Here is a 24,818-nt window from a genome sequence, read left to right as displayed (position 1 = left end):
CTCAAAAACATAAAAAAAAAAAAAAGGAACATTGTCTTAGTCTGTTTTGTGTTGCTATAACAGAATGCCACATACTGGGTAATGTATAAAGAAAATAAGTTTATTTCTCACAGTTCTGGTGGCTGCGACGTCCAAGAGCATGGTGCCAGCATCTGACAAGGGTCTTCTTACTGTGTCATCCCATGGCAGAAGGTGGAAGGGCAAGAGAGCGCAAGAGAAAGAAAGCAAAAAAGGGCCAAACTTGTTTTTATAACAAACTCACTCTCAAAATAACAAACCTGCTCTCATGATAGCAACATTAATCCATTCATAGTGGCAGAGCCCTCAGACCTAATCACCTCTTAAAGGTCCCACCTCTCAACACGATTGCATTGGGGATTAAGTTTCCAACACAGGAACTTTGGGGGACACATTCAAACCATAGCCAATATCATTATTTCTGAAGATAAAGAATCTGAACAAACAGGTATTGCTAAATTCCCCTCCAGTTTATTACCATTAGATCATACTTTTTAATCCAATTATACTTCTCTAAGACTCTCCACTTCACCATAAAACCTAACAGAAAAAGTATACAATTTTACCTGTTTCTTTGTGTTTTAATTTCCTTATTAAGGCTCCTGTATCACATAAAGCTTATATTTTACAAATTTATATGCTTTTTTTCTTGTTTATCTGTCTTTTGTTACAGAGGCCTCAGCCATGAACCTGGCGATGTGTGAGGAAAAGATATTTTTCATCCCCTACACTAACAAGTGCTTCTGAGCATTATGTCTTACTTTTTCAAGCATCTTGAAGAGAGACTGTCTGTCTTTCTCCTTTCCAGTTCTAAAGTCTTAGGTTCAGACTCTGATTGGCTTGCCTTGGGTCAGGTAGTCATCTGCTAACCAATCAAATGCAGACATGGATGGGTTCATGTTGTACCAGGGTTGGGGCTCATAGACAACCAGGTGGATGGAAAGACAGTTCCCAGAAGGGAGTTACTAAGCAGATAATCCCAATATGTGTCTGCCATTGTATGTAGGTTTTGTGGGGAGATAAACCCATAAATTCCATCAAATTCTCATAGGGTCCTGACCTCAAAATGTTTATGAACTACTGTCTGAGTGCAGCTTATGTTCTTAAACATTCTGCCACCCCAGATCAGATAAATACATATTCCCTTCAATATTTCTATACTAAATTATTGCTTAAATTTTCCTAAGGTTTGCACAAGGTTAATACAAATAAAATTGCCACAAATTCCAAATTATTAGAATCCAAACTAACAACTTTATCATCCCAGACATACAGATTCCATAGTCAACCTCTTGACAGTGTTTAATTGTTTTTTCTTGTTATACATTACTATTCAGTTTCTGTGATGGTAGGCACCAATAATGTCTTCGATTGAAAAAGAATCATCATTATGTGTGTGATCTTTGGTTAATCTCTAGCAATCATAGTTCCAAGATTTATACTAGTAAGAAATGGAGCATAAGGAATTTCAGAATAAGAACCAGAACTCACTAGAGAAGTCCCTGCCTCTGTCCTTGAATGCTATTAATATATTTGATAGTTAAGGATTTCTCTCAATACCTTCTCCTGAGCTTCTTTGTAAGGTAATAACTTCTGGAAACTGCATCAACTCTCATGACCTCTTTATTCAGCCTTTATTATGCAAGCCACAAGATAGTATGAGTTATTAATAAATTTGGCATACAGACTTAATAAAATAAGGAGCTATTTTTTGCATCAACCTAAACTTATGCCTAAAGAACATTCAAGTTAGAGTAGATTATATTGTATATGGCTATACCAATTAGTTAAGCATTATTTTATAATCCAGCTGTATTAGCCCAATTTGATGCCCTCATAAACGGAGACAAAATTATGGTATTTTCAAGCATGCAGCTAAGGGATTAACAGATGTGGCAGGAGCACCTCTTTTTCCATCAAATACTCAAGTCAACTCACTAAAAGGTTATTTACTTGTGACTGGTGATACCTGTAATGTAACTTAAGTCGACAGAAAAAATATGAATCAGGTTACAAACTGCTTTGATAGATGTATATCATTAAATAGGCAACGTGGAATAAGAAAGAAAGATCTGAAGTGAACTGGATTTTAGACCTGGATTTATTCCCATTCTACTTTTGTGATCTTGGTATATGATTTAATGTCCCTGGTCATCAGCAGTCAAATGAGAGCAATGAACTACATAAGCTCCGATTGAGCGATCTTCCAGCTGTAACACCCTAAAATCTTATTTCTATCAGTAGGATTAGATTTGGTAGCAAATAACAAAGACCTGAAATAACTATGGCTTAAACGAGATAAAGATTTATTCCTCTCACACATAAAAATTGAAAAGTACTCGATTCGGACCCAGTATAGCAACTCTGCTTCACAATTCCTCAAGAACCCCAGCTCTTTACAACCCTGTGGTGTGGCCCTCATCCTCATTGTCTAAAATGGTGGCTAAAGCTTACCATCACATCCATGCTTTAAACAGCTAGATGGAGAAAAGGAAAATAAGATGAGAAGCAAAGGGCACACTGGAGTGCAGTGGCGCGCTCTCGGCTCACTGCAAGCTCCGCCTCCCGGATTCATGCCATTCTCCTGCCTCAGCCTCCCGAGTACCTGGGACTACAGGCGCCCACCACCACACCCGGCTAATTTTTTGTATTTTTAGTAGAGACGGGGTTTCACCGTGTTAGCCAGGATGGTCTTGATCTCCTGACCTTGTGATCCGCCTGCCTCGGCCTCCCAAAGTGCTGAGATTACAGGCATGAGCCACGGCGCCCGGCCACAGCACCTGTCTTTTAAGGGACACACCTGGAAATTGCCAAGCATCATTTCTGCCACTATCCCACTGGCCACACTGAGTTGCCAGGGAAATTGGGAAATGTAGTGTTCATTTTGGGTGGCCATGTTCCCAACTAAAGGTGGGGAGAATGGTTACTAGGAGCACCTTGAAGTGTCAGACACATACATGATCTAAAAGAATTGATGCTTCTAATAGGGTGCCAGGAAATCTCATTCAATATTTATCAGTGGAGTTATTCACGTCCATAAGGAGTTAAGACCCTTTCTATTTCAATTCACTTCAACAAATATTTGATTATTTCCCTTTGCCAGTCAGTGAACCAGGCTCTGGGGATACAAAAAATAAATAAGACATGTTTACTCCCATTTTCCATGGGACTTACATTAGAATGGGTAAGATCATAAATAAGTAATCATAAGTGTGATGATTATTACAAAAGAGAAAGAACATGGTGCTTTTATATCTGTATCAATTTATCTACCAATTCCTCTATATTCTCTAGATGTGGAAAGAACATGATATCCATTCCCCCATCTTTTGTCACAAGGATCAAAAAGGAATTTTCTAGGACTTTAACTAGTTCCTTGCTCCCCTATTTCCTTTCCTCCTCTTTCTATCAATGCTAGGAAGTGGTGTGAGTTCACCAATTTTCCACAGAACTCTGATAAATTACTGGTCAGTTTTTACTCTGAGAGTCCAGCATGTTAAAATCTGTGTTCATCTGAACATCTAAGAAGTAGTGGGAGAAAAGCACCAGAGAAATTTATGAATGGGTTTCCTTGAGTTTATATTCATGGGAGGAAGAATCCCTGAGAGAGATTGAATGAAGAACTTTATAACTGACTGGACACACTTGGGGAAATTGTATTAAGAATCCTTCTTTGTTAATTACTGTTCAATAAGGATTTGCTGTTTCTGTTTTTGCTTTCTTTTAATATAATTTTCTTGAAACTTTTCAAATGCATATTTGCCATTAATCATTCACTGTGAAGCAAGTTGTCTTCCATCTACAGTATTCATGTAGAGTTTCATACATGTATACATATAGTGCATGAGCATTATACAGAGAATTGCTCGATGCCTATAATGTATTCAGAGATTTTAAAAGGAGCCCTTCAGAAATAAAACAGGTTTAACAGAATTGTATGTAGAGGAATGTGTTAAACACTTATGTATGGGAGTATAATTTTTTTAATAATGAAGGAAGTTCATTTCAATGTTCTTCACTTGCCTTCAAACAGGCAATTGACTTTCCTTTAAGACAATTATTTCTTTCCCATTAAGTTGCCAAAGGTCAAAGAGCTCTAGAAAGCATTTAACTACCATATTTGGTTAAATAGTGTCCCCCAAAATTCATGTCTACCCAGACCCTCAGAATGTGACCTTATTTGGTATAAGCAAAGGAATGCCGCAGATTGCCAGCAACCACCAGAAGCTAGGAGAGGGGTATGGAAGGAATTCTCCCTTAGAACTTCCAGAAGAAACCACCCTGCTGACACCTGATTTTGGACTTCTAGTTAACAGAACTATAAGAGAATACATTTCCATTGTTTTAAGCCACTCAGTTTGTGGTACTTTGTTATGCCAACCCTAGGAAACTAATACAGCCATCATGCAAGTAGAAAGGATTATCAGGAATTGCTGAGTCTATATGTCTGAAGGATGGAATAGTCTCCAAGATAGGGTAGTCAATAGGAAGTACATTCTGATGTCACCATTTTCTAGAGCTTCTGAGGGGACCATTCACAAAGCCAAATACAATAACTGATTCTGTGCAATGATGATCTACTTAGTGCCTGAGATTGTGCTAGACACTGTGGGAGGTTGCCAACCCCTGCAGGAAGTTGCCACCTGGTAGAGCTGGGTCATGGCCCTGTAGCTTTATCTTTTCCCCACTCACCCCACAAACACTCCATTTTCCTTCTCTTACCAGCTGATCTGTGTTCAGCATAGGAGCTCTTATTGGCATCTCCTCCTATGGTTAACACTATTGATTGTCCACCAGCAAGGAATTGCCTGTCCCTACCTTCTTCCTTGCTCAGAGAATACAACTTCATTAATTCATTGATCAACAAATATTTCTTGATGTACCTGCCATGTAGCTGGCACTGTTGTATGCTCTGGAGGCACAGTGGTGAACAAAACCTACCACCTTGTTCCAGTAGAACTTACAATCTAGCCAGAAAAACATTATTTCTATCTCTCTCTCTCGCTTACTCGAGCTCTCTCTCTCGCTTACTCGACCTCTCTCTCTCTCTCTGTCTCTCATTAAGAGCTATCAAAAATTAAAACAGGGAAGAAGGATAGAGAACAATGGAGGTAAAGGCTGCTATTTTAGATAGAGTGGTCTCTGTTCTTATGTTGCCTGAAGGAAATGAGGGATTAAGTCATGCAGATACCGGGAGGAAGAGCTGTCTAAACACTGAGAATAGTATGTGCAAAGCCTTCATGTATACATGCCCTGTTAAGAGAACAACAAGGCTGAAAGTGTGGCTGAAGCAGAGACAGCAAGGGAGAGAGTGGTATGAGATAAAGCTACACAGAAGGAGGACTGTATTGGGCCTTGAAGGAGCTGTAGGCTTTGAAGGCTGCAACTGACAGATAACTGCTTTCCCAGCCTCCCTTGCAGCTAGTGTATGGGCGTGTAACAAATCCTGGCCACTGGGACATGAGGGGAGATATGCAGGTTGTCGGATTTATAAAAGGTATTTTCTTCTGAATAAAGAGAAAGAGAGAGAGAGACCTATGAGGAGAACTTACTGTTCCTTAGACTACTATATTGTCTACATACGACAGCTAGAACTGCTGGGCACATCTGGCAACCATGACGGGACAAGCCAGAGGACCAAACAAATTATCTGAGAATTCTGGGACCAAAAATATGGAAAAAGCCTGGGCTCGAACTGCATTTTCAAGCCACTGAATTAACTAACCTCACAATCACCCAACGACTAGTCCTCTTGTTATATAAGGAAATGAATATCCTTATTCCTTAAGTTACTTTAAGTATTCACTTCTTTGCAGTCAAAAAAATTTCAAATGAGAAACCTTCCTTGGTGTAAATACAAAGTACAACACTTCAACTACATTTTACATTGGCTTTTGTGCACCACTCTAAAAGCTTAACCACCGAGATAAAAAGATGAATAGAATAAAAATTTTGTGTGAAAAGGGGAAAATCTCTTCTACAAAATAACTTGAAGGAGAAAAGATTATTCATCTTCAGTCAAATACGTTTGTACAGATAACAATGACATCAATGGTCTTCAATTATTTAATACCTTGTTCCACACTGTCACTTATGAGCAATGTCTTTTGCAGTTCAAGATTAGAAGCATCTTAACTGCATTTAATTTACCTTGGTCACATAGTCTTCGATCATATATTTTTCCATGTTGGCTATGCTTCAATTTCTCTTTTCAATTTATTGAAATCTTCTGGGTTGAACCTGTGCAAAACACAACAGAATACATGCAAAATACAAAAACAGGGAAAATGGGAATAAGGAAACAATCACCCCAAATAATTCACAATCTAAAACATTGTTCTTGTTATACAAAGAGTTAACACAGCAAGTAAAAAGAACTATAAATAACCAGCAAACTATGGCAATAAAACTTGTGAATAGTTCTATTGGATTAAAAAATATTAAAAAGTATGTCTCGGCTGGGCACGGTGGCTCACGCCTGTAATGCCAGCACTTTGGGAGGCCGAGGTGGGCAGATCAAGATGTCAAGAGATCGAGACCATCCTGTCCAACATGGTGAAACCCCATCTCTACTAAAAATACAAAAATTTGCCGGGCCTGGTGGCAGGTGCCTGTAATCCCAGCTACTCGGGAGGCTGAGGCAGGAGAATCGCTTGAACCTGGGAGGCAGAGGTTGCAGTGAGCCGAGATCGGGCCATTGCACTCCAGCCTGGTGACAGAGCAAGACTCTGTCTCAAAGAAAAAAAAAAAAGTATGTCTCTCTGAGGTGAAGCTCTTATGACATTAATGGGTTTGGTGAATGAGTTTAGATGCTGAGTAGAAGCTTGAAACAGTACTAGAATAAAAGCATAGTTCGGCAGCAAGGGCTGGAAAACTAGAAAGAATAAGTAAAATGAAGCCAAGGAGGAAGATGAGATCATAAAAAACAGTCTACTTAAGGTTCAAGTCTGATATTTGTGTAATTAAAGTGAAAACTTTTCCATTTCAGGGACTGGAATTATGTTTAAATGGATTTTGATAAAACTCGCTATTCAAACTTTTCAAGTAAAACCCTATAATTGCTACCTATCCATTATATTGAATATACCCATGGAATTCTGCTGGCCAAATTAGCCATGACTCATTGGCATGTTTTTAAAACATTTAGATATATTAGTTGCATGAACATTTCAGGAAGTGTTGTTCAAATGTGCCTCAGTCAGAATACTTTAGTAGTCTCTACTATTTCTAATGAAGCACTAAAACATTAAGAACCATTAATGATATGAAACAATTAATGATATAAAAAAACTTCATAACATAGACTTGAGTAAATTATGTTTCATTAATTCCAAAGAAATTTAGCAATAACCTAAAAATTATGTTTCATTAATTCCAAAGAAATTTAGCAATAACCTAAGACTGTTGTTGGCACTGTTTTTAATATTAATAATACTCCCTTTCAATAGAAATGAATATTGACTTTGTTATTCATTCATTTACTCAACATTCATCAGCATTGCTCTGTGCAAAGCCCTGTAGTATGACACATGGGGAATGCTCAGATGAATCAGGCAGGGACTCTGCCCATTCTGATGTCATAGTTAATGACTTAAGGACGATAAAACACATACAAAAAACACCATAACATTATATAAGAGGTAGTAAATGCTAAAAGAGACACAGACATAAAATTTAAGGAGCATAGAGTATATTGCCATCAGAGAGGTATAAGAAAGGCTTTATGAAGAAAGTGTATTGATGTTGAATTCATTCCTTCTTTCAAGAAAAATTTACTGGAAATGCCCCTACTTTCACAGAAAATGCAACCTGATAGGGAAGACAGACAATGGGCAGATAAAGATTTAGGAGTGGAGTGTTGCAGGGAAATGTAAAGAGCTTGGTAAAATCAAGAAACAGAAATAGGGCCATTGTGGGCAGAGTGTAATGAGAAAAAGGGAGAGTGATCAGAGATGAGGTCAAAGGGTTCAGATCATGTAAGACCATGTAAGCCATAGAAAGGAATTTGGATTTTAGTCTAAATGCTTTGGAAAACCACTGACAGGTTGGGAAGGAGGATAACATGATCTGGTTTTCATTAAAGATCACTGTAGCTGCTGGGTGAAGAATGCATTATAGGGAGGTAAGAGCAGGAGCAGGAACATCTCTCAGGAAGCTACTGAAAGAGTCCCAGTGAAAGATCATGATGACTTAAATTCTAATGGTAGCCAAGGGGCTACAGAAAAGTGGATCTATTGTGAAGTCAGAGCCAAAAGGACTTCCTGATGGACTGTATGTGCAGTGTAAGGGAAGTACAAGAATGTAGATGACTCTCAGACTTTTGGCTTGTGAATGGTGGTGGCATTTACTAGAATTGAGAAGGCTACAGAGAGAGTGAATTTGAGGGGAGAGATAAACAAGAATTCTAATTTGACCATGTTAAGTTGAGATGTCTGTTGGACATCCAAGTGGGGACATCAAGTTGACAATTACATATACAAAATTGGAACTCAGTGGAGGAATAAGGGCTGAAGATGTATTGTGAGTCATTGGCAAATAGACAGTATTTAAAGCCATGGGCCTGGACAGGATCAATAGGGATAAAGTGTTAATAGAGTAGGACAGGGACCCGGGACCCAGCCCTGGGACACTTGAAAGATGGATACTATTTTAATAGCCAGAGATGGAAAGGGCATTGAACAGGAAGGAAAAGCTCAAAGACAGGAAAGTACTTAGCATAAGTGGGGAAGCATGGGTAATCCATTTAGGGAGAGCTCATAACAGATACCAAGGCCTAGATTTGGTCCACAGACTTCAATGGAGAATCATGGAAGGTTTTAAACTTAACAAAGTGGTTCTGCTTCTGATAATATATGAGTAGTTCCTATATGTGATCACCCTTCTCTAGATAACAACTACAAACATTGGACAATAATATTTTTTAAACCCTACCTAAAGGCACAGAGAAAAAACAAAAGCAGGCAGATACTAGAGGGGGTCAATACTTGAAGAAAAGCACCAGATCTTTGTGAGTTTCCCATATTGATTTTACCCCTTTTTGCCCGAAGAGCACATCCCAGTTTTCACTGAGCCTGGTAGCTAAAACCAGCAGTCTTATTGGCTTGAAGAACCAGAGGACAGAGTTTGGAAAGGGGGTGGAAATTTCTGAAAGGAGAGAACTTGAAAGGGGGGTACTTAAGTTTAAACTTTGTCTAAATCTCTGGCTGATCCTGGAAGTACACACGTATAGGGTAGACTCCAAGAAGCCTAGCTAAGGCTAAAAAAATTGGACCAAGATTTCAGCTGCTGCCTACCACAAGGGAGACAGAGTTTGGAATTTGAGCTCAACCAAGTTTGCTGCCTGCAAAAATGAACAAAAAGACCTTTGAAGGTACAGAACAGAATCCCGAATCCCTAAAATGTGTCATTTACAATATCCAGGATATAATTCAAAATTGTTAGACATATGAAGAAATAGAAAAACAAGACCCATGCTCAGAAGAAAAGGTAATCAATGGAGAGAATCAATGGAGATGACCCAGATGTTAGAATTAGCAGACAAAAGGAAAATATGCCTGTAGTGAATAAAGTTGAGGAGTAAATTTATTATTCTGTATCTCAGAAGAATCTTTAACTGGTAAATAAGATTAATTTGGGCGGGCGCAGTGGCTCATGCCTGTAATCCCAGCACTTTGGGAGGCCGAGGCAGGTGGATCACGAGGTGAGGAGATCGAGACCATCCTGACTAACACGGTGAAACCCCGTCTCTACTAAAAATACAAAAAAAAAAAAAATTAGCCAGGCGTGGTGGCGGGCGCCTATAGTCCCAGCTACTCGGGAGGATGAGGCAGGATAATGGCGTGAACCCAGGAGGCGGGGCTTGCAGTGAGCCGAGATGGCGCCACTGCACTCCAGCCTGAGCGACAGAGCCAGACTCTGTCTCAAAAAAAAAAAAAAATTAATTTGAGGATGCAGATGCCAGAGGTGGGAAAAAGGTAGGGAAGCTATTGATAGGCCAGTAGTTCTATAGACACAAAGAGAGTAAAGTTGACATAAAGATACTTTGAAAGATGTCATTTAATTATGGAAAGAAGAAAGAGGAATCAGATGACACTAAGGTTTCAAGTGTGGTTGAAACAGTGGTAATACCACCAGCAGAAACAGAAACATCAATGGAGAACATAAGGCTTGGATATAGGATGACAAATTCCATTTTGGAAATATTGAGTTTGAAATGTTAACATGATATCCAGTTGTAGTATTCAACGTGGAGTTGCAAATTCAAGATGGAGCTGTAAGAAAGGCAGGGTCAAGGCTGGGGAGAATAATTTCGAGTCTTTCAAGTGATCATTGAAGTATGAAATTATATTAGATTTCCAACGAAGAATGTACATAATTAAGAGAGAAGTAATATGTATTAGTTACCTATTGCCATGTAGCAAATCACAAATGCTTAAGGCAACAACCATTGATTGGTTTATAATTCCACAGGCTGGCAATTTGAACTGGGTTCAGCTGGACATTTGTACTTGTCTCTTGTGGGTTCACTCATGCATTTGCAGTCAGCTGTCAGGTCAGCTTTGCTGATCTTGGTCAGACACCCTCCCATCTTTCAAGCCTTAGCTAAGATGGCTCGTCTTTGCTCTATGTGCCCTCTCATCCTTTAATAGTCTAACCTGGGTTTGTTCACACAAATTCCAAGAGAGCAAACCGAAGTGTGCAAGACTTCTTGAGGCTCAGACTTGGACCCAGTACCACATTGCTTCCATTACATTCTGTTGGCCAAAGCTAGTCATCAGGCTGTCCTAGATTCAAATAGTAGGAAAATAAACTTTATAGTTTGATGGGAGACTGCAAAGTCACATTGCAAACGAGCATGGATACAGGAAGGGGAATACTTTGTGGTCATTTTGCAATCTACCACATAGCCAAGGATAGAACTTTGGATTTGCACACCCATATTCATAGTGGAATTATTTACAATATCCAAGAGGTGGAAGCAACCCAGATGTCCACTGACCATGAATGGATAAACAAAATGTGGCATAAACATTCTGTTTATTATACAGGATATTACAAAGGATACGGATGAACAGCCAGAGGAACAGGTATATAGAGTGAAGTCCAGAAGGGTCCTAAGCAAAGGTGCTTCTGTCCTCATGGAGCTGGGATGCACCACTTTCCTAACATATGGATGTGTTTGCCAGCCTGGAAGCTCTCCAAACCCCATAGTTCAGGGATTTTTTATGGAGGCTTCATCACCTGGGCATGATCAATTATTAACTCAATCTCCAGTCTCTCTCTCTTCCTGGGAGGATGTGGAGTAGGGGGCTTGAAAGTTCCAAGTTTCTAATCATGCTCAGTGTTTCCAGTGAGTAGCCCTCATCCAGAAGCCCACCAAGAGTCACCTCATTAGAGCAAAAGGCACTCCTATCACTCAGGAAATTATAATGGCTTTGGATGCTCTCTTTCAGGAACTGGAGAAAGAGGCCTAATGCATATTTCTTATTATGTCACAACATGCAATTTAATATTTTTCAGCCTTAAAAAGGGTATGGGCATGGTGGGTCATACCTGTAAGCCCAGCACTTTGGAAGATTGAGGCAGAAGGATTGCTTGAGCCCAGGAGTTCGAGACCAGCCCAGGCAACATAAACTCCCCACCTCTACTAAACATAAAAAATAAGCTAAGAGTGGTGGCATGTGCCTGTAGTCCCAGCTACTCAGGAGGCTGAGGTGGGAGGATGGCTTGAGCCCAGGAGTTTGAGGCTGCAGTGAGCTATGACTGCACCACTGCACTCCAGTCTCCAGTCCAGGCAACAGAGCAAGACTTTGTCACAAAAAAAAAAGAAAGAAATCCTGTCACATGCTACAACATGAATGAAGTTTGAGGACATTATGCTAAGTGAAATAAGTCAGTCGCAAAAAGACAAATACTGTATGATTTCACTTATATATCTAGAATAGTCAAACTCACAGAGACGGAAAGTAGTATGGTGGTTGCCAGGGGCTGAGGATAGAGGAAAAAATGAGAGTTGCTATTTAGTGGGTGCAGAGTTTCAGTTTTGTAAGATGAAAACGTTCTGGAGATTGGTTGCACAATAATATGAATGTACTGAGCACTACTGAACTACACATTTCAAAATTGGTAAGATGGCAAATTTTATGTTATGTATTTGTTACCACAATTAAAAATAAAATATAAAAATAGAACCTTAGACATGATCCATATTTAGGGGTGAACAGGAAAAAGGGAACAAAAGGAAACAAATGTTGCCCAATCTGGAACTAATGGAAACCAATCTACCAAGTGGAGTTTGAAAATGGTTCTCTTCTCTTTGTTCTTCTCTACCACTTTCAGATAAGGGGCTCCAGAATTTAGCCTTTCCTCACTGGAGGGAAGAGGAGAGCCATCTGCTCATCTGGCCCTCATCTCTCCAGGATTCTAGAGTTCACATGATTTATCCTATTTTCCAGGCTGATAATATCCTTGTGGAAGTTCCAGCCCTGGACCTACCTTCTTTTCTTATTTTTGCCAGTCCCATCTCCTGATCCTGGACCTCAGTTCTAGCCTTGGCTTCACATCAGAATGACTATCCGCTATTAATTATATGGTCAGCCTCCAAGCCTTCACAGAACCACAGCCCCGTCTTGCTCCCAGAGAGCAGACAGCTCTAGAAGAGTGATACATGCCTAGAGTGGTTCTAAAGTTCTGCCACACTCAGGGATTTGTTTACCGTGGGCTGTTCTTTTGCTGCCAGGGAAAGGACAGCCCTTCTGCCATCCCAGATGCCCACATTTGCCTGGTTCAGCCTTGCTCCCTGCTTGCTCATTCATTATATCCAAGATGTTTTGTGATCAGACCTGGAAAACTCACTTGAAGCTACCACAGATGTTAAAGTTGGGGAAATGGGCAGATTCCAAGAGACGAATGGGATACCAATTTGCAGCGACATTTAAAAACAACCAAAATTCTGTCCATAATCATATTTTCATGATGGTCTCAAAAATGTAGTTACAATCGGTTTGTTCAAATCAAGATCCAAACAAGGGCCACACATTACCTCTGGTTGCCTCTCTCAGTGCAAAGAATTACCCCTCCTCTTTTTCATTCATTCCATTGACTTGTTGCAGAAAGTAAGTTAACCAAACCTAGAGAATATATCACATTCTGTATTTGTCTATTTGCTTCCTTGTGTGTCATTTAATTTATTTCTCTAGTCCTCTTGTCTCCCCACAAAAATGAAAGCTCTAGAGCAGTACCTTCCAACAGAACTCGCTGCCGTGGTGGGAATGTTCTATAATGTGTGCCATCTGATACCATAGCCACAGGTGAAGATTGACACGTGAAATGTGGTTAGTGTGAATAAGGAACTGAATTTTTTTTTTTTTTTTTTCTGGTCAATGTCAATTAAAATTGGATTGGTTGGGTGTGGTGGCTCACGCCTACAATCCCAGCACCTTGGGAGGCCAAGGCGGGCAGACTGAGCCCAGGAGTTTGAGACCAGCCTGGCCAACATGGTGAAACCCTATCTCCACTAAAAATACAAAAATTAGCCGGGCATGGTGGCGGGCATCTGCAATCCCAGCCACTCGGGAGGCTGAGGCAGGAGAACTGCTTTCACCCGGGAGGCAGAGTCTGCAGTGAGCAGAGACTGCACCGTTGCACTCCATCCTGGGTGACAAGAGTGAGAATCTGTCTCAAAAAAAAAAAAAAAAAAAAACCCAAGCCAGGCATGGTGGTACACGCTTGTAGTTCCAGCTACTCGGCAGGCTGAGGTGAGAGGATTTCTTGAGGGGAAGTCGAGGCTGCAGTGAGCCCTTATTGTGCCACTACACTCCAGCCTGGGTGACAGAGTGAGACCCTGTCTCAAGAAAAAAAAACCAAAAAACTAAAACAAAAGACTAGATGAATTTGTTTGTAAGGTTTTATTAAAATTAGGTTTAATATTAATAATATACTGATAAAAAGCTAAAATTAGGTTCTTCTTTTGAACAAGATTTATATATATATATAATATTAATAAGAGATAATAAAAAAGTTAGGTTCACCTTTTGAGTAAACCGCAAAAACAGAAGAGGGAAGTGTTTGCCTCATGCTGTCTGTGTTAGGTCTTTTGTTTAAAAAATTGAGTCTCCTCTCTATCAAAGAGTAAAGGTTTTCATTTTCTGAAATCTTTTTTTTTTTTTTTTTTTTTTTGAGACAGTCTCTCTCTGTCGCCCAGGCTGGAGTGCAGAGGCGGGATCTTGGCTCACTGCAAGCTCCACCTCCCGGGTTCACGCCATTCTCCTGCCTCAGCCTCCGGAGCAGCCGGGACCACACGCGCCCGCCACCACGCCCGGCCAATTTTTTTTGTATTTTTTAGTAGAGACGGGGTTTCACCATATTAGCCAGGATGGTCCTGATCTCCTGACCTCGTGATCCGCCCGCCTTGGCCTCCCAAAGCGCTGGGACCACAGGCGTGAGCCACCGCACTCGGCCCTGAAATCTTTTTTTTTTTTTTTTTTTTTTTATTATACTTTGGGGTTTTAGGGTACATGTGCACAATGTGCAGGTTTGTTACATATGTATCCATGTGCCATGTTGATTTCCTGCACCCATTAACTCGTCATTTAGCATTAGGTGTATCTCCTAATGCTGTCCCTCCCCCCTCCCCCCACCCCACAACAGTCCCCGGAGTGTGATGTTCCCCTTCCTGTGTCCATGAGTTCTCATTGTTCAATTCCCACCTCTGAGTGAGAACATGCGGTGTTTGGTTTTTTGTCCTTGCGATAATTTACTGAGAATGATGTTTTCCAGTTTCATCCATGTCCCTACAAAGGACACGAACTCATCATTTTTTATGGCTGCATAGTATTCCATGGTGTATATGTGCCACATTTTCTTAATCCAGTCTATCGTTGTTGGACATTTGGGTTGGTTCCAACTCTTTGCTATTGTGAATAGTGCCGCAATAAACATACGTGTGCATGTGTCTTTATAGCAGCATGATTTATAGTCCTTTGGGTATATACCCAGTAATGGGATGGCTGGGTCAAATGGTATTTCTAGTTCGAGATCCCTGAGGAATCGCCACACTGACTTCCACAATGGTTGAACTAGTTTACAGTCCCACCAACAGTGTAAAAGTGTTCCTATTTCTCCACATCCTCTCCAGCACCTGTTGTTTCCTGATTTTTTAATGATGGCCATTCTAACTGGTGTGAGATGGTATCTCACTGTGGTTTTGATTTGCATTTCTCTGATGGCCAGTGATGATGAGCATTTCTTCATGTGTTTTCTGGCTGCATAAATGTCTTCTTTTGAGAAGTGTCTGTTCATGTCCTTTGCCCACTTTTTGATGGGGTTGTTTGTTTTTTTCTTGTAAATTTGTTTGAGTTCATTGTAGATTCTGGATATTAGCCCTTTGTCAGATGAGTAGGTTGCAAAAATTTTCTCCCATTCTGTAGGTTGCCTGTTCATTCTGATGATAGTTTTTTTGCTGTGCAGAAGCTCTTTAGTTTAATGAGATCCCATTTGTCATTTTGGCTTTTGTTGCCATTGCTTTTGGTGTTTTAGACATGAAGTCCTTGCCCACGCCTATGTCCTGAATGGTATTGCCTAGGTTTTCTTGTAGGATTTTAATGGTTTTAGGTCTAACATATAAGTCTTTAATCCATCTTGAATTAATTTTTGTATAAGGTGTAAGGAAGGGATCCAGTTGCAGCTTTCTACATATGGCTAGCCAGTTTTCCCAGCACCATTTATTAAATAGGGAATCCTTTCCCCATTTCTTGTTTTTGTCAGGTTTGTCAAAGATCAGATAGTTGTAGCTATGCGGCATCATTTCTGAGGGCTCTGTTCTGTTCCATTGATCTATGTCTCTGTTGTGGTACCAGTACCATGCTGTTTTGGTTACTGTAGCCTTGTAGTATAGTTTAAAGTCAGGTAGCGTGATGCCTCCAGCTTTGTTCTTTTGGCTTAGGATTGACTTGGCGATGCGGGCTCTTTTTTGGTTCCATATGAACTTTAAAGTAGTTTTTTCCAATTCTGTGAAGAAAGTCATTGGTAGCTTGATGGGGATGGCATTGAATCTATAAATTACCTTGGGCAGTATGGCCATTTTCACGATATTGATTCTTCCAACCCATGAGCATGGAATGTTCTTCCATTTGTTTGTATCCTCTTTTATTTCATTGAGCAGTGTTTGTAGTTCTCCTTGAAGAGGTCCTTCACATCCCTTGTAGTTGGATTCCTAGGTATTTTATTCTCTTTGAAGCAATTGTGAATGGGAGTTCACTCATGATTTGGCTCTCTGTTTGTCTGTTATTGGTGTACAAGAATGCTTGTGATTTTTGTACATTAATTTTGTATCCTGAGACTTCGCTGAAGTTGCTAATCAGCTTAAGGAGATTTTGGGCTGAGACAATGGGGTTTTCTAGATATACAATCATGTCATCTGCAAACAGGGACAATTTGACTTCCTCTTTTCCTAATTGAATACCTTTTATTTCCTTCTCCTGCCTGATTGCTCTGGCCAGAACTTCCAGCACTATGTTGAACAGGAGCGGTGAGAGAGGGCATCCCTGTCTTGTGCCAGATTTCAGAGGGAATGCTTCCAGTTTTTGCCCATTCAGTATGATATTGGCTGTGGGTTTGTCGTAGATAGCTCTTATTATTTTGAGATACGTCCCATCAATACCTAATTTATTGAGAGTTTTTAGCATGAAGGGTTTTTGAATTTTGTCAAAGGCCTTTTCTGCATCTATTGAGATAATCATGTGGTTTTTGTCTTTGGTTCTGTTTATATGTTGGATTACATTTATTGATTTGCGTATGTTGAACCAGCCTTGCATCCCAGCGATGAAGCCCACTTGATCATGGTGGATAAGCTTTTTGATGTGCTGCTGGATTCGGTTTGCCAGTATTTTATTGAGGATTTTTGCATCAATGTTCATCAAGGATATTGGTCTGAAATTCTCTTTTTTGGTTATGTCTCTGCCAGGTTTTGGTATCAGGACGATGCTGGCCTCATAAAATGTGTTAGGGAGGATTCCCTCTTTTTCTATCGATTGGAATAGTTTCAGAAGGAATGGTACCAAGGAACTGAATTTTTTTAATTTATTTTATTTTAATTAATTTGAATTTAAATAGCCACATGTCACAGCAACCATATTGGACAGTGAAGCTATAGAGGCTTAACTGAATTCAGCTTCAGGTTTTTGAAAACAATACTTCATAGGTAGTACTAAGTATTTCTTATTGCATGACATAAGAGGCTTATAGTGACTGGTTGTTCACCTTTACTAATGCTAAGATTAATCAGTGGGTTCAGGTGGTGATAGCCTGATCCTTCCCATTTCAAGTTCCCCATCCATCTTTCATCTAATGGCTTTATTCATTTATGATTGTTGCCTGAATCAATTATTCCATTATGGTTTTCAAAGTGGTGCTTTTCTTTTTTTATTATTATACTTTAAGTTCTGAGATACATGTGCAGAACATGCAGGTTTGTTACGTAGGTATACATGTGCCATGGAGGTTTGCTGCACCCATCAATCCATAATCTACATTAGATATTTCTCCTAATGCTATCCCTCCCCTTGCCCCCCACCCCCCAACGGGCCCGAGTGTGTGATGCTCCCCTCCCTGTGCCAATATGTTCTCATTGTTCAACTCCCACTTATGAGTGAGAACATGTGGTGTTTAGTTTTCTGTTCCCATGTTAGTTTGCAGAGAATGATGGTTTCCAGCTTCATCCATGTCCCTGCAAAGGACATGAACTAATCCTTTTTGTGGCTGCATAGTATTCCACAGTGTATATGTGCCATATTTTCTTTATCCAGTCTATTATTGATGGGCATTTGGGTTGGTTCTAATTTACACTCCCACCAATAGTGTAAAAGCATTCCTATTTCTCCACATCCTCTCCAATATGTGTTGTTTCCTGACTTTTTAAATGATCGCCATTCTAACTGGTGTGAGATGGTATCTCATTGTGGTTTTGATTTGCATTTCTCTAATGACCAGTGATGATGAGCTTTTTTTCATGTTTGTTGGCCGCATAAATGTCTTCTTTCAAAAAGTGTCTGTTCATATCCTTTGCCCACTTTTTGATGGGGTTGTTTGTTTTTTTCTTGTAAATTTGTTTAAGTTCCTTGTAGATTCTGGATATTAGCCCTTTCTCAGATGGATAGATTGCAAAAATTTTCTCCCATTCTGCAGATTGCCTGTTCACTCTGATGATAGTTTCTTTTGCTGTGCAGAAGTTCTTTAGTTTAATTAGATCCCATTTTTCAATTTTGGCTTTTGTTGCCATTGCTTTTGGTGTTTTAGCCACGAAGACTTTGTCCGTGCCTATGTTCTGAATGGTATTGCCTAGGTTTTCTTCTAGGGTTTTTTATGGATTTAGGTCTTACATTTAAATCTTTAAAACATCTTGAGTTAATTTTTGTATAAGGTGTAAGTAAGGGATCCAGTTTCAGTTTTCTGCATATGGCTAGCCAGTTTTCCCAACACCATTTATTAAATAGGGAATCCTTTCCCCATTGCTTGTTTGTGTCAGGTTTGTCAAAGATGAGATGGTTGTAGATGTGTGGTGTTATTTCTGAGGCCTCTTTTCTGTTCCATTGTCTATATATCTGTTTTGGTACCAGTACCATGCTGTTTTGGTTACTGTAGCCTTGTAGTATAGTCTGAAGTCAAGTAGCGTGATGCCTCCATGTTTGTTCTTTTTGCTTAGGATTGTCTTGGTTATATGGGCTCTTTTTTGGTTCCATATGAAATTTAAAGTAGTTTTTTCTAGTTCTGTGAAGAAAGTCAATGGTAGCTTGATGGGAATAGCATTGAATCTATAAATTACTTTGGGCAGTATGGCTATTTTCATGATATTGATTATTCCTATCCATGAGCATGGAATGTTTTTTCATTTGTTTGTGTCTTCTCTTAGTTCCTTGAGCAGTGGTTTGTAGTTCTCCTTGAAGAGGTCCTTCACATCCATTGTAAGTTGTATTCCTAGGTATTTTATTCTCTTTGTAGCAATTGTGAATGGGAGGTTTGCTCACGATTTGGCTCTCTGTTTGTCTATTATTGGTGTATAGGAATGCTTGTGATTTTTGCACATTTGTTTTGTATCCTGAGACTTCGCTGAAGTTGCTTATCAGCTTAAGGAGTTTTGGGGCTGAGACGATGGGGTTTTCTAAATATACAATCATGTCATCTGCAAACAGAGATAACTTGACTTCCTTTCTTCCTATTTGAATATGCTTTATTTCTGTCTCTCGCCTCATTGCCCTGGCCAGGACTTCCAATACTATGTTGAATAGGAGTGGTCAGAGAGGGCAACCTTGTCTTGTGCCAGTTTTCAAAGGGAATGCTTACAGCTTTTGCCCATTCAGTATGATATTGGCTGTGGGTTTGTCATAAATAGCTCTCGTTATTTTGAGACATGTTCAATCAATACCTAGTTTATTGAGTGTTTTTAGCATGAAGGGGTGTTGAATTTTGTCGAAGGCCTTTTCTGCATCTATTGAGATAATCATGTGTTTTCTGTCATTGGTTCTGTTTGTGTGATGGATTATGTTTATCGATTTGCGTATGTTGAACCAGCCTTGCATCCCAGGGATAAAGCTGACTTGATTGTGCTGGATAAGCTTTTTAATGTGCTGCTGGATTTGGTTTGCAAGTATATTATTGAGGATTTTCACATCCATGTTCATCAGGGATATTGCCCTGAAATTTTCTTTTTTTGTTGTGCCTCTGCCAAGTTTTGGTATCAGGATGATGCTGGCCTCATAAAAGGGAGGAGTCCCTCTTTTTCTGTTGTTTGGAATGGTTTCAGAAGGAATGGTACCAGCTTCTCTTTCTACCTCTGGTAGCATTCGGCTGTGAATCCGTCTGGTCCTGGACTTTTTTTGGTTGGTAGGCTATTAATTACTGCCTCAATTTCAGAACTTGTTATTGGTCTATTCAGAGATTCGACTTATTCCTGGTTTAGTCTTGGGAGGGTGTATGTGTCCAGGAATTTATCTATTTCTTCTAGATTTTCTAGTTTATTTGCATAGAGGTGATTATAGTAGTCTCTGATGGTAGCTGGTATTTCTGTGGGATCAATGATAACCTCCCATTTATCATTTTTTATTGTGTCTATTTGAATCTTCTCGTTTCTTCTTTATTAATCTGGCTAGTGGTCTATCAATTTTGTTAATCTTTTCAAAAAACCAGCTCTTAGATTCATTGATTTTTTGAAGGATTTTTCATGTCTCTATCTCCTTCAGTTCTGCTCTGATCTTAGTTATTTCTTGTCTTCTGCTAGCTTTTGAATTTGTTTGCTCTCGCTTCTCTAGTTCTTTTAATCGTGACGTAAGGGTGTCAATTTTAGATCTTTCCTCCTTTCTCCTGTGGGCATTTAGTGTTACAAATTTCCCTCTAAATACTGCTTTAGCTGTGTCCCAGAGATTCTGGTACGTTGTGTCTTTGTCCTCATTGGTTTCAAAGAACTTATTTATTTCTGCCTTAATTTTGTTATGTACCCAGTAGTCACTCAGGAGCAGGTTGTTCAGTTTCCATGTAGTTGTGCAGTTCTGAGTGAGTTTCTTAATCCCGAGTTCTAATTTGATTGATTCTTAATCCCGAGTTTCTTAATCCCGAGTTCTAATCCGAGTTCTAATTTGGTCTGAGAGGCTGTCATGACTTCCGTTATTTTGCATTTGCTGAGGACTGTTTTACTTCCAATTATGTGGTCGATTTTAGAATAAGTGCTATGTGGTGCTGAGAAGAATGCGTATTCTGTTGATTCGGGGTGGAGAGTTCTGTAGATGTCTATTAGGTCTGCTTGGTTCAGAGCTGAGTTCAAGTCCTGAATATCATTGTTAATTTTGTCTCATTGATCTGTCTAATATTGAGAGTGCAGTGATAAAATCTTGCACTATTATTGTGTGGGAGTCTAAGTCTCTTTGTACGTCTCTAAGAACTTGCTTTATGAATCTAGGTTCTCCTATATTGAGTGCATATATATTTAGGATAGTTAGCTCTTCTTGTTACAGTGATCCCTTTACCATTATGTAATGCCCTTCTTTGTCTTTTTTGATCTTTGTTGGTTTGAAGTCTATTTTATCAGAGACTAGGATTGCAACCTCTGCTTTTTTTTGCTTTCCATTTGCTTGGTAAATCTTCCTCCATCCCTTTATTTTGAGCCTACGTGTGTCTTTGCACGTGAGGTGGGTCTCCTGAATGCAGCACACCAGTGGGTCTTGACTCTATCTAATTTGCCAGTCTGTGCCTTTTAATTGGGGCATTCAGCCCATTTACATTTAAGGTTAATATTGTTATGTGTGAATTTGATCCTGTCATTATGATGCTAGCTGGTTATTTTGCCCATTAGTTGATGCAGTTTCTTCATAGTGTTAATGGTCTCAAAATGGTGCTTTTCTAAGTCTAGCATTCCTTCTACATTTATAAGCCAGAATTCTGTAAAGACCATTCTTTCATCAACTAATGCTATACGGTTCACCTGAAATACAGTTTGTATACGAAAAAGCATGATAAACTCTTAATTTTTTTTATGTTGCCATTAATGGCTGGCAAAAAAGAAACAAAGAAAGGTAGGCATCTTGCATCTAGGCAAAGGTGCCAGGATTTTATCCTGAGCTATGGAAAGCCATTGTGGGTTTTAAGCACATAGGATGAACAAGATAACATTTTCGTTTTAGGATGCACCCTTTATCCCTTATGTAGAGAATGGGTGAAAGTCAGGAAGGCTCTGAAGGGAGCTGTAATAATTCAGGCCGAAATGGGGGGGGCCCAAACTGGGGTGGGGGTAGTGGAGTGAGAGAGAGTTTGACAGAATCCAGATTAGAAAGGAGAATCCAAAAGTCTAGTAAAATAGTGTGGGAGGTGCGAGAAGAAGGGGAGATGGAGGAGGGCAGGATGACATAATGAACCCTGTATTTCTGATATGATCAATTAAATAAATGGTGATGCCACAAAACTCCTTGAGAAATACAGGAAGAGAAGTACAGAGGAGTTAGCTCCTAAATGAAAAACGAAGTATGCTCAAATATGGACTTCCCAGACAGAAGGAAAGATTTAAGAAGCTACAGTATAATTTTTTTCACTTCAGTCTAATAAATAATAGTGAGTATATATTAGGGGAAAATTACTCATATATAGAGTTGTCTGGATTCTGGAGATCTATAAAGAAGAATCAGGGATTATTTTGTTAGCATTAAATGTTTAACCTGAAGAAATTAAATTCTAGGCTCTATTCCTAATCCATTTGTAAACACATTCCAAATTCCTCTCTGTTGTTATTTTTTTCCCTATTGCTTACAGAGATATGCCTACTATTTTAGGAAATCCTTAATAGTGGATGTAGTGTTTTCAGAAGTGAAAAATGCTTTGCAAGTGTATAAGCAAAAATCTTCCCAGTCCTTGTAGTAGTTTCCAAGGGCTGCCATAACAAAGTACCACAGACTGGGTGGCTGAAAACAAGAGAAATTTATTGTCTCAGAGTTCTGGAGGCCAGAAGTCTAAAATCAAGATGTTGTCAGGGCCATGTTCTCTCAGAGACTCTGTGTAGAATCCTTCCTTGCCTCTTCCTAGCTCCTTGCCACTTCCTAGCTTCTGGTGGTTTGTCAGCAATCTGTGGCAATCATTGGCTTGTAGATGCATCATTCCAATCTTCTGTCATTACCTGGCATTCTCCCTGTGTCTCTATCTTCACATGGCTATCTTCTTATAAGGAGATCAGTCCTAATGGATTAGGGGCCCACCCTACTCAAGTATGACCTCATTTTAACTAATTACATCTGCAACACTCCTATTTCCAAATAAGGTCACATTCTGAAGTACTGGGGATTAGATCTTCAACATATCTTTTTTGGGGGAATCATAATTGAATCCATAACTGTGGTCTAAAGACCCACGGTAAACTATGAAAACAAAAACTTTCATTTGAAAATTATCTATTTTAACACCCTTTCAAAAGCTTTATATTGCTCTTTGGAGAAGCTGAAACTTATTTTCTTTTTTTTTCAAAATGAAATTTCATAGAATCTTACAGTGCCCACCAAGGCAAAATAAAATAAAGACTAAGAGAGCAATACAGCATATGAATATATTTAATAAACATAGTCTTTTAAATACTTAATTGTATTTTGTGGTACATTTTCCTAAGCATTTTCCTGAAATCTTTGGGAGAACTCATTATAGTAAGAAATACTCATTATTTATCAGAATGAAACACTAACCTTTGCTAACAGTACCTACTGTTTAAATAAAATGAGATAATATATGTAAATCATTTAACAGTTTGCAAGTACTCAACAGCTATTAGCTGCTTTTTTGTTTTTTGGTTTTTTGTTTTGTTTTGTTTTGTTTTGTTTTTTGTTTTTGAGACAGAGTCTCATTCTGTTGCCCGTGCTGGAGTGCAGTGGCACAATCTCAGCTCACTGCAACATTCACCTCTTGGGTTCAACTGATTCTCTTGCCTCAGCCTCCTGAGTAGCTGGGACTACAGGCACATGCCACCACACCCGGCTAATTTTTGTATTTTTAATAGAGACAGGGTTTCTCCATGTTGGCCAGGCTGGTCTCGAACTCCTGACCTCAGGTGATCCTCCCACCTCGGCCTCCCTAAGTGCTAGGATTACAGGAGTAAGCCACTGCACCCAGCCCTGTTAGCTGCTATTAATACATATTTAGTACTCTTAGCATTGCAATGATGATTAAATTACATGTGAAACACATCAATGCCTGACCCATAGTAAGTACTCAGTAAGCTATTATTATCATCATCACCATCATTATAAAAAGTGTTCAAAACTTTTGGTAAAATGTCCAAAACTGCCAATACTACTTCCAATTGGCTTATTCTTGCTGAAACGTGAACTATTTGCATACAGTCTTATTAGTCTTAAAATTTTTAATAAAGCCATTTAATCTATAGAATTCATCTCTTATTTTCTAGGCAGTTATAAGTTATTTCAATTCAGGTTTCTTATTTAAAAAAGGAATTCCTTAATGTTTAACCCCTTCCCAGGTTTTTATTCTTGTTTTATTAGTTACCAAGAACATGACTTGAAAATAAGCTACTGAAATATAATTGATCTGTTGCTTAATGAAAATGTACTTTACTTACAAATATGGCATTATTAATCCATGAGCAGTTTTTCCAGCAATGGACCTGATTTGATAGTGCCTCACTCACACAATTTTTGTGATTAAAGCTGCAGAGTTTCCAAACATAGAGATTTGGGATTCAGCTGGTGGTCAAAGAATAGAGTTCCATTTAATTCCATAGTGTTCTGCAAAGACACTTCCAGTTGAGGTCTGGCTATGGGCTGGTCTTAAATACAAGTCACTAAAAAAGAATTTTTTAAAAAAAGTATCTTTTCCAGCTGCAGACTCAAATTTGCATTCAAAAGCACAAATATAAAGTTTTAAAAAACATAACCACAATAACAGCCATGTTTTAAAGCAAGAGTTCAATAAAGTTTGAATTTTTTTTTTCATGATGATGAGTAGGAACCGGTGGTCCTTGGGTTTTTGCTTCAAAATGGTTTGTGGACTGAAAAAAAAAAGTGAGAACCACTGTTCAAACCAACCAAAGTAAATTGATAGTTACAAAATAGGAATGTTTATTCTCTGAAGGAATACTTTATACTGAGATTTTTGCTTAATGTCAAAGCAGCCGTTTTCAGTATCAGTTTGAAACGAAATTTTAATGTATTATCTCCTTCTTATGAATTAGTGTTTATAAACAAGAAAATTTAGAGGGTCTTTTCAGTTCTAGCAAAATGAAAACTAAAGTAAAACAGCAGCTTATTAAAGCTTCCAGAATG

Source organism: Nomascus leucogenys, chromosome X, assembly GCF_006542625.1.
Source record: "Nomascus leucogenys isolate Asia chromosome X, Asia_NLE_v1, whole genome shotgun sequence".
Taxonomy (NCBI): domain Eukaryota; kingdom Metazoa; phylum Chordata; class Mammalia; order Primates; family Hylobatidae; genus Nomascus; species Nomascus leucogenys.
Note: the sequence above shows the minus strand (reverse complement) of the source record.